Source organism: Tachysurus fulvidraco, chromosome 3 (assembly GCF_022655615.1).
Source record: "Tachysurus fulvidraco isolate hzauxx_2018 chromosome 3, HZAU_PFXX_2.0, whole genome shotgun sequence".
NCBI lineage: Eukaryota > Metazoa > Chordata > Actinopteri > Siluriformes > Bagridae > Tachysurus > Tachysurus fulvidraco.
In genome coordinates this window covers 8,904,351-8,915,345 of record NC_062520.1, presented here as the reverse complement: position 1 = coordinate 8,915,345, position 10,995 = coordinate 8,904,351, and the positions used below count along the sequence as shown (strand labels likewise).

At 38.0% G+C, this 10,995-nt stretch overlaps 1 long non-coding RNA gene across 2 annotated transcripts in view; it reads left to right on the top strand.

The window, feature by feature from the left end:
* The window catches only part of LOC113644320, a 26,103-nt gene extending 15,313 nt beyond the window's left edge, over nt 1-10,790 (top strand). The window contains exons 1-3 of one of the 2 annotated variants that reach the window (XR_007140106.1): nt 3,398-3,623; nt 10,351-10,421; nt 10,517-10,790. This is a non-coding gene — a long non-coding RNA (uncharacterized LOC113644320). Of the gene's footprint in view, nt 1-3,397; nt 3,624-10,350; nt 10,422-10,516 lie in introns of those variants that run through there. The other variant, XR_003440975.2, reaches the window with a different exon arrangement.
* Nucleotides 10,791-10,995: the final 205 nt, after the last annotated feature.

Here is a 10,995-nt window from a genome sequence, read left to right as displayed (position 1 = left end):
TAATTTGTCTCCCGGTTTGTCATTAGCTCTCAGGCCACAGACTGACCCTTGTGAATGTGGCTGTTATCGATTATGTATCATGCAGTGCCTGATAGTGACACATTGGCATCAGTGTTATCATTTCATGTAGCAGAAAAAATGCATCATAATGTATGTCTCACATATGCCTGATAAGCTGAGGATAAGAAAGATAGATGCGACTATGTCTGATTGGGAAAACCAATGATGAATTTGGAGAGGAAATACAAAAAAATATGTTTTGGATTTGTGCTATATACGTATCAGGGGTCATCAGCTGGTGGACCATGGTCCAGACGTATTTCGGTAGACTGAACCAATCACTTAAAATATAAGCTTTAAATGTTAGCTATAAACAAGACTGTTTGGAACAGAGCCTCTGTTTATCCAATTACATGCTTTTGAGGTAATTATTTAGCTTAAGTCAGCTAATTGGTCTCTAATCTCTGGGATAGAGACCTTAGCTCAGGAAGGCCGAGATGTCACAGACAGTATAGATTCTGAATTTCATTTACTCACTAACAATAAATTAACAATGAAACAGAATGCTTAAAATTGGCCATATTGCTTATCCTGTCTTTTGAAAGCAAGGAATTAAAGTAACTGGATCTTTACAAAAATGACTGGGCTAAAGAATGTGCCTGGGGAGGTGGTAGCTAAGTGGTTCATGGTCATGTGTTCAAATCCCAGGGCCACCAATCTGCCACCCCTGAGCCAGGCCCCTAATCTTCCATTGCTCAGCTGTATAAATGAGTTACTCTGGATAAGGATATCTGCCAAATGACATAAATGTATGTTGTAGCTTTATTTGAATTAATTAGTTTTTTATTTGCATTTTATTTCTTTGTTTGTTTATTTCTCACAACACCTAGGCTTATACCTGGGCTTAGAACTGGCCAGGCTTAAAAAAGCTGTCAGTTACTCCTTATTTCTAGCAGCTACTGCAATTTCATGGGTGCTAAACAGAATTTTAGAGGTGCAAAGCTAGACAGCATCAACCGCACACTCTCACAAGCTGAAACTTTATCTCCAGAAACCTGGTCTTCTTTGTTGAACATGGTGAGAAGAGCTGTTTCCCCCCTTTCATTCTTTTATTTACCTTCCATAGAGCAGCACATACTGTATTTACTTATTTTCCTTCTGGAAAAGCTCCATGTTTTGTGAGACTGGAACAAGGAGACATTTTCCCACATTATTTTTTTGAATAGTTACAAGAACATGAAATAGAAGTGCTGGAACATCACAGAGCTCATACAAGGTTATTTGTGTAGAACTGAGAAGGATTGTAAAATATGACCGAAGACAGACAATTGGTGTTGCAGACCAATTGTTGCAGACCAATTTTTGTCTGCTCTTAATTAGAAGAAACTGCCAACTGTGATGTAATGAGAGTATAAAGTTGCCATAGGCGTGAACGACTCTCATTGTTTCTGGGAAATGGAAATATCATAATAGTTAGAATTTTTTGTAAATAACATAGAAATGTAGCTTCTATTCTTGAAGCTTTCTTTGGCTATGAGGATTGCACTCTCTCTCTCTCTCTCTCTCTCTCTCTCTCTCTCTCTCTCTCTCTCTCTCTCTCTCTCTCTCTCTCTCTCTCTCTCTCTCTCTCTCTCTCTCTCTCTCTCTCTCTCCAACCAAACCTACAAAAATGACATTTGGATGGTAGACATTGCTTGATTTCTATGGTACTGAGACTAAAAAAGAAGCCAAATGTCATTTGGATTTGTCCCCTACCAAAAACAATTCCTGAAAACAATTCGCTCAGGGATTTCTTGGCACTGATCAAGTGAAAACAAGCTGCCAAGCTTGAAGCTGGTAGGACAGTCCAAGCATCATGTTCATTCGCTGTGACACCTTATCTTCATAACATTTTCGCCTGCCACTGCCTATGCCTGGCCCAGGAGTCATCTGACAGACGCCTTTTGTTACTGTCAGACTTCCAGAAACTAGATGTGTCTTATCTGTGGCCTGACAGGATTGAAATAAAACAACTAGACAGGATAGCAGAGCTGAATTCTACGAGGAGGAGGAGGACCAGGAGCAGGATCAGCAGTGTGAGGTCATATTTAAGATTAAAATCAAAAAGTTGCAAGATCAGCCGTTGAAGCAAATGCTGCTTTTTATTTTGGATTTTTATTATTTTTTTATTTTTAAGCTGCACTGTAAAAAAAAAAGACTTTCCAGACTACTGTACCTATTGAGTCACATATACAAGGAACTGTGAATAACGGTGAATCTACGTAAAATACAAGTTAGTTATGTTATAACTACATCTTTTACAAAGTTTTCTGGATGAACATTTTCAAGTTGAAACAGTAACACTGATATTTAAATATTTTCCACATGCGTGATGAGCCATGAAAAGCGCACCAGTGAATAGGGATTCTCTATGTTTTCAAGATAACACCCAAACATTACTGTTGTAATGGAGGAGATTGTTGTTCTTTCAGATCCCTCTACTGCTCTGGCACACCTCTTTGTCCTTCTCTGAGTACTCAACTGTTCCTGTTCTAAATATCTCAAGTACACTTTTAACACTGATCAGAATGCGTTCATGGAGCTTGGCTTTGGATACACCCAAAGTGTGCTTTTCCTTAAAACAAACTGTTAGTTGTTAAACAACGTTGTGTCACAAATAAAGACAAAAAAGTACAGATTAAATATCAAATCTGGGTTGTGAATACACTTAGCATGTCAGTTCATTTAAAAACAAAGCATTGTTGGTTTATTATTCAACCAATGTTTTCTGTTGTTTAAAGGTTTTGAATTAAAAAGATTTTAAATTTTGTTTTGAATTTGTCAAGGCACAAAGCACCACGATTTTTTTTTTGTTTTTAATGTTTATAGCGTGGGCGTCTAGATTAAACCTGTTTGTCTATGCTTTGTTTTAAAAGCATTTGAAGTTAATTTAGATAATTATTTGTGTTGTCTACGTGTACATTTAAATTGTTCTTTTAAATTTCATTGCAATTTTGGATAAAACACTTATAATTTGCCTACTACTTATTATATGGTATATTGGATAAAAACAGTTGTTCATTCATTCATTCATTCATCTCCTACCGCTTATCCGAACTTCTCGGGTCACGGGGAGCCTGTGCCTATCTCAGGCGTCATCGGGCATCGAGGCAGGATACACCCTGGACCCTGGAGTGCCAACCCATCACAGGGCACACACACACACTCTCATTCACTCACACACTCACACACTACGGACAATTTTCCAGAGATGCCAATCAACCTACCATGCATGTCTTTGGACCGGGGGAGGAAAAGGGAGTACCCGGAGGAAACCCCTGAGGCACGGGGAGAACATGCAAACTCCACACACACAAGGCGGAGGCAGGAATCGAACCCCGACCCTGAAGGTGTGAGGCGAACGTGCTAACCACTAAGCCACCGTGCCCCCAAAAACAGTTGTTTTATTTATTTATTTATTTTTACATTTACATTTTTGAAGGTCATTGTACCTGTTTTTTGTTCTTTAGGTGTTTTAAAGTGTAAATTGCACTGACATGAGCTGAGTGGTTATGGTGCTGGACCTCTGACTGGAAGGTCTTGAGTTCAAATCCCTTAATCCTCAATTGTACAAAGAAATTGAGGTAAACAGTTAATCACTCTGCATAAGGATGTCTGCTTAAAGCCATAAATAAATATGTTGTATTGCAATCTTGCTTATCTTTTGTTTCCAATTAAAATAAACCGATAAAACAATAAATTTATGTTAGTCATTTTTATGCAGACCAAAAATCATTAAAAAAGGTTAATGTGCTGACTTGTATTAATTAATGTTGCTAATTAATTTTTTTTTATTCATTAAACAGAAAAAAAATTTAATTGTTGGTTCAGTTGCTTTAATATATACATCATTGCAAGAACAACAAATTTAGCTTGGCTAAACAAATATTGTTACTGTGAAGAACAACTCAAAAGTCTAACTGCATTTTTGCTTAACAATTTATTTTTATAGTGTGTATTTTTAATGACAGATTTCATTTTCCTTTCATTTTAATTATTTGTCAGAATCAAATCTATGGATAATTTTCTGTGTAACGTAAACTACTACACTTAAATTCTGATTGGTCAGATATCTTGAGTAATTTTTGTAAACGGGGCTTGTATGGCAGGCACTCCGCATGAACTGATTTCCCTTTCCAAAAATGTCTGTAACTTTTAATAACATGAATGAAGTGTTCTGTAAGATTATTTTCTTATTTAGCATTTTTTGAACCATGATGATAATTTGCCTTCTTGCCCTTTCTAAACCATGTCATTTGCGAACAGAACGTTTATGACAGGTCAGTATTTCTGAGATATGTATTTCTGGGAAGCGAGGGCGAGCTGAAAGTGGCGGTCTGACTGGATTAGTAAGGCTTGAATAATTGAAGTAATGGATGTCTCAGAGCACAGAGGAAGCTAGATTTAGCTCTCAAAGGAAACTATATTAAACTGCACAGGTAGAGCTGCTTTAATCTACAGTGGGAGCTCAGTGGAACATAGAAGTGCATAGTGACTATCTTAACAAACCTTTAGAAAACTCCACAGTTTGAATTTAACCCCTTATTATCATATCCTGGATTATTATTAATCTCAACTACAGATAAATGAATAAGATGGAAAAAATGTTGTGCTGATACTGTAATTTGGGGAGTTTAAGGTGTTTCCCAAATAAATACCACTATACAAATATTGACCCGTATTGAAAAGAACCCTTGCTTGCACATGTGTCTGGTAAAGATGAAAATGTTTTTCCATCTTTTGAAGAGATGGAATGCAAATAAATTTTTGAAAAGCATGCAGGGCTGGAATTATACGGTTAGGATACAAAACAATGTCTCCTGAAATATACAGTGTGATACCAGCTGTTCTTTGTTTCATAGGAATGTCCAGACAAAGCAAGTCAACTCTTCAGTCAGTTTTTTCCCCCTCAAATGAATGTCAGGTTTTCATTCCTGGCAATCGTTCCAACTATAACGTCGGCCAAGGTTTGTTTGGAAATACAATAAAGCAGAGACGCTGAACGTTCAACTGTTCAATCCCACGTTCTTCTTAATTACCGTTCCTTCATCCTTCACAGTTTGGACTGATTTCCAAAACATGAAAATTGGATGTAAAACAAAACTGTGGCTGTTTATTGGTATATAGACGCATTTGTTAATTGAGTGAGAAATAGTCTTGCTAGACTTTGTTTTCAGTTTCATCTAACTGACATGATTTTTAACAGCTTACACTGAGTTTACCCTGTGCTGACATATTTTTCGATACATGTTAAAAAATCACCCAGAAGTGTTAGAAACAAGTCTCAGCCCGACTGGCAGATCCCATATGTAGGAAATTTGCTACAGCTGGACATTTAACACTTGCTTACCTCCCAAAGCTGCTCTGTTACTTCAAATGATTTGCTTTGCTAGACACTACATTCATCATTACACACAGTGTTATTGGAATATCTTCTCAGATAAAGCTGGAATGTAAGTGTGTATGATCTCATGAGTGTTAGTGTCTGTGAACATTCTTGTCTGTCTGCCTGTCTGTCTGTGTTGTAAACGGCTTCGTTCCTGTCGGCTTAATGAGTGAGTGTGTGTTGTGCTTCTGTGTGTTGAGTATGCTTGTGAGCTCAGGGATCTGATCTAGTCTGAGTCACGGGGGGGGGGGGGGGTCTGATAACGTGGAATCTGCTGAAAGACACTGATACAGAGGAAAGATCCTGGTTGGAGATGTGGGAAGCTTTGTCGGCACAGACTGGTCTATATTAAAAAAGAATAAAACTTTACTGTAGACAAATAAAGTGTAGATGTGACAGTTATTTGGTAGACAATATAACAGCTGGACTTTGTTTAATAAGAGCTTTGAGGAACTTTATTGTCTTTCAACACACTGTTTTCTTATTTGGATTCTCCCCTGTACAGTGAAAGCTACATAATAACCTGATATCTTATTCAATTTAATTAACACAGTGGTATAATCACTTTGGTTCAGCAAACAGATTTTAAATCAAGCTCTCCCCTGAACTGTAATAAAGTGCCACTGTGTGCTGTCTGTTCTAGCAGGAAAAAGCACCAAGTCAAATAAATATAATCCTTATTTATCTATCGACTTCTAGGAAATGTGGTATCTGCTTTTCAAATATTTAAACTGGGACAAAGATATATAAAACATATCAAAGTCCAAGGTCACTAAGGGCAAAATGGACACGATACCTCATAAGATCTCTCTGGGAAAAGTTCTTGCTTTCTCAAATATATATATATTTTTCTTCTTAAAAGTAACTCATTTCAGCTTCTTTTAACTGTAGGTTAACAAATAAAGAATAAAACATGATGAAATATACAGAAAGAGAAATCCTCAGAGACAGGAGTTATAGAATAGGAGTTGAGTTACTATTACAACCCCAAAACATTCACAAATCACAGCAATTTACCAAATATTGATGATAGTAAATTATAAATACACCATACTGGAGATCCCTTTCATAAATTTGCAATAAACATCTCCTTACTACAAATGTCAGCATATCGTTGTAACAAGTGCACATATATTTATTCTGATTATGTAGAGCATCTGCCATGCAAGTCACTGTGAATAAGCTGTGAAGACCTAGCAGATTTCTATAACCCTGGGTTTTGACTTGTGATCACAACTACATCAGACCAATTAAGATTTAAGTATCAGATTAAGATCAAGTGACAGAGACATCCAAAACTTTTACGTATACACTGAATTCTGATTAGAGATTAGAGTGAGTTAAATACAGTGTTAAATTGCTAGCAGTTCTGTATTTGGGAGTATTTGGGATTACACTGTGAATTTATTTTATATGATACTGTTCAAAATTTCCAAAGGCTTTAAAAGATTAGAGAATGAGATTGAAGTTCAAATATGTTTTCAAAGCAGAAAGATGAGGGAAACTGTTTTGAGGATGTATATCGAGTTTAGGACCAGTGAGATTAAATACACGAGCAAGCAGAACTGAAGAACTATTTACTTGTTACACTTGGAAAAGAAGTCTTTCTAATATTTCTGGTAGCATGAACGCTGCATACTGCTTCATCTGGTTTATGTGTAAACATACACAAAAATGCTTCAGAGTCAGCTGAAAAACAGAGTGCACTATTTGTGGACAAAATCCACAGGAAGTCAGAGCAAGCACGGAGCTATTAACATAAAATCTCAGGCTGGCCTGAAATCACTAACTTCATCAAAGTGCTTTTAAACTTTGATAAGCCAAATCAGGCAGAGCCGTGTGTTTAAATTCAGGGTGCGATAAATGTTCTACTATCTGCCCAGGACTGAATTAGCAATGCTGACTGATTAGCGTTTGTTTACACTGGTCATTCCCGCTCTGCCTTCGTGCCGTGGGTCTGCTCTTATCTGTCTACGCAGGCACTTAAAGGCCAAACCTGGCTTCTGTGAGCAGACCGCAGACATACAGACACTATCAGGGTCTCGTAAACATGTCGTGACGTATCCCACACCACACACTCACTCGCCGGTTAATGGTTAAGTGAGTACTGGGGAAATCCCCTCAGGTCACCAATAGAGCGGACCTGCATGCAGAGCTTTATAGTGGCAGGCGGCGTGGGAAAATCGAGATGCTTTATAGACCTCAGAGTGTGTCCGGCTGAGATGGATCACATGTGAAGGGTTCATGGAAGACAATTGCTATTGCTAAAGTTAGATAAACAGGTTTTACTTCATTTACATCATAATAGTGTATGTTGTTAGTCTTGAAGGGTCACAGCATGATAGGGTTTACCATTCTGTCTCATTTAACACACCTGATTTAAGTCAACAGTTAATTAAACCTACATGTGAGGGGGCACGGTGGCTTATTGGTTAGTATGTTTGTGGTTGTTGATTTAGGTTCCCACCTCTGCTCTGTGTTGGTGGACTTTGCATGTTCTTCCTGTGCTTCAGGGGTTTCCTCCAGGTACTTTGGTTTCCTCCCCCAGTACAAAGACATGCTTTGCTGGCTGAATGGCATTTCAAAACTGTACTGTGTGTGAATGCGCATGTGATTGTTCCCGGTACAGGTTGTCCCATGCATTGTCCCCTGTGATAGACTCCGAGCACTCTGTGGCCCTCTGTAGGATAAGTGTACAGAAAACCTTTATGAAGACGATCTTTTGACATTTTCTTATATATGAAGATATCATAAATACTGTTTACTTTAAAGTCATTTCAGCAGTCAATAAATTATGCAATAGTTTAATAAAAAATGTGCTTTTAGCAAACTTTTTAAAGTTTTAAACTTTTTTCAGCTTTCCAAAACTTCAACTGATAACCGTGCATTTTTTTAGAGCAAGTTTTTAAAACATACAGGAAAAATAGCTAAAATGTGAACAATCAAGTTTCTTTATATCTGAATAATTTCAGTTCCTCCCCCCCAAAAAAATCAATTCTAGTTTGTTCCATTTATTATGGGATTGTTTCTTTTTTCCCTTTGCTACCAGATCCATTATTTTGCTCATATTGGATCGGTGTTAAAATAAAACCATGTGTTCAACATGTTCAGAAATTCATCATAATAAAGAAATGATGTGTAAACGTTACATATATTGCATGTGAAAAGCCAATATATGTTAATTATGTACAAAACATAAACCGGATGTATTATATATGATAATGTAAAGTTCCTTGATGACTCACTTGTGAAGGTCATGTGACTTCTTCAGATTTCTGAAGAAAATCTTCAGATTTCTATAATAAATGAGTAAACGTTTAATTTAATGTGCAATTCTTATATTGGTAATTACACATACAGTTCATGTGCAACAGAGAGCAATCAGATAAAAAAAAGAAAAAACAAACAAAACAAAAAAAACTGGAGTAATCCTTTAATCAAACCCAGCATGAATGTGATTGTGGGAAATCGTACACTGTGATCTATAATGTCCAGTTATAGTGAACTATAGAAAATGTCAGTGGTTTGAGTGCCCTGTAAAATATAAGGCATTGATCTGTCTAATGGTAGCCTATATGCAGCTCTTCCTGTATGATTACGCCTTCCTGAGAGTCTGCTCTGCTCCTATGTCTTGACCTCCATTTCACAGAACTGGAACCTTCTGAGAAACACTGCTGGCATTGCAAGAACCCCCCGCTGCCAGAGAGAGTGATGAATCAGTCCCCTCATGCAGTGCGTGCGTGGGTACGTGTGTGTGTGTGTGTGTGTGTGTGTGTGTGTGTGTGTGTGTGTGTGTGTGTGTGTGTGTGTGTGTGTGTGTGTGAGAGAGAGAGAGAGAGAGAGAGAGAGAGAGAGAGAGAGAGAGAGAGAGAGAGAGAGAGAGAGAGAGAGAGAAGGATGAGAGAGAGAAGGATGAGAGAGCGGGCACTCATCACTTCAAGCATTCCCATGAGCTCTTGCAACACAAATGACATGCCGCCAGCAACTTCATGATTGGGTCAATTTGTTTCCCATTGTTTTCACTGATACACACACACACACACACACACACACACACACACACACACACACACACACAAACACACAAACACACACACATACATAAACAATGGTGTTGTAATGTAGTGCATGCAGCAACAACCATCTATCAGCAGTGTGCAGGAGAGCTCGAGCTTCTACTGCAGCACCATTATGCTCTAATGATCTGTAGCGAGACGGCACTTCATATACTCCTCGCAGTCACGGTCGTGTTTTGTTTATGTGCGAAACAGGCATGGAAATGGCACACACACACACACACACACACACACACACACACACACACACACACACACACACACACACACACACACACATACACACACACACGCACACACACAGCCATGATGCTGTTTGAAGTCCATGCATTTTCCACTTGGTTTCCTCCACCAGTGCTCTCTCTATTACACATTTCTTTCCTCACTCACATTCCATTGCATCCCTTCTGTTCTTAGATCAAACTCTTTTACTTTACTGTCCATGTAGTTTTTCCACCTCTTTTTTTTCTGGTCATTCCTTCTCTCTTATGCTCATGCATTCATGCTGGTATTAATGAAACAATCCACACTTAATGACAATTAAAGTGTATTCATTTTTATAGGTAAGATGTCTTCATCATCTTCAGTGATATCCAAGGTTTATTACACTGTACTATGAAGTCAGTTGCACATTTACTTCAGTTAGTTGCTAAAGAGACCTACATTACCCACAATGCCTGCTGATGTTGGTGACAGCAATATTTAACCCTTGCCTCATCTCTACCTAAAGAGAATGATGCAGCAGATGGGCTTTAGCTCTCTCCTTATCATGTGTACACTCTGCTTGAAAACAGCAGTTTCCAACTGTTGCAACTTTCATGCTAATGCTTAATCATGGTTGTCTTCTAGCGGATCGCTGACTGGCTGAGACGAGTCTCTGGTGTCTCAGTGTATACCTGTGTTGCATTCTGGGAAACTGAGTAAAACATTTGCACTAACATCTTAACTAGTTCTAAGTTAGATTTCTCATTAATATGATATTGTGTTGTGATAATAATAAGAGTTTTTTTTTTAGGTTTTAAGGAGATAATGCTGAACCCTCAGGGCAATGGTGGCTTAAGCGGTTAAGGCTCTGGGTTGTATATTAGAGGTTCAGGGATCAAACCACAGCACTACCAAGCTACCACTGTTGGGCCCCTGATCAAGGGCCTTAACCATTTGTGCTCCAGGGCTGCTGAATCATGGCTGATGATGTGCTCTGACCCCAGCCTCCAAAGTTGTGATACGAGATGAAAGAATTTCACTATGCTGTAATGTATATGTGACAAAATAAAGACTTCTTCTTCTCACCTTTATCACTTAGGTTTGAGTCATTTCTCATGACATACACCACTGTGACTGACATATAACTGTCACTGTAGCACCGACTAACAAAATAGCCCCGGGATCTCTAAGCACATTACTAATATTATAAATATGAATATATTATATAATAATATGAATATCAGAGTAAACTCTGGTGTACATTATACAGAGTGAACGTTCAGGTATGTT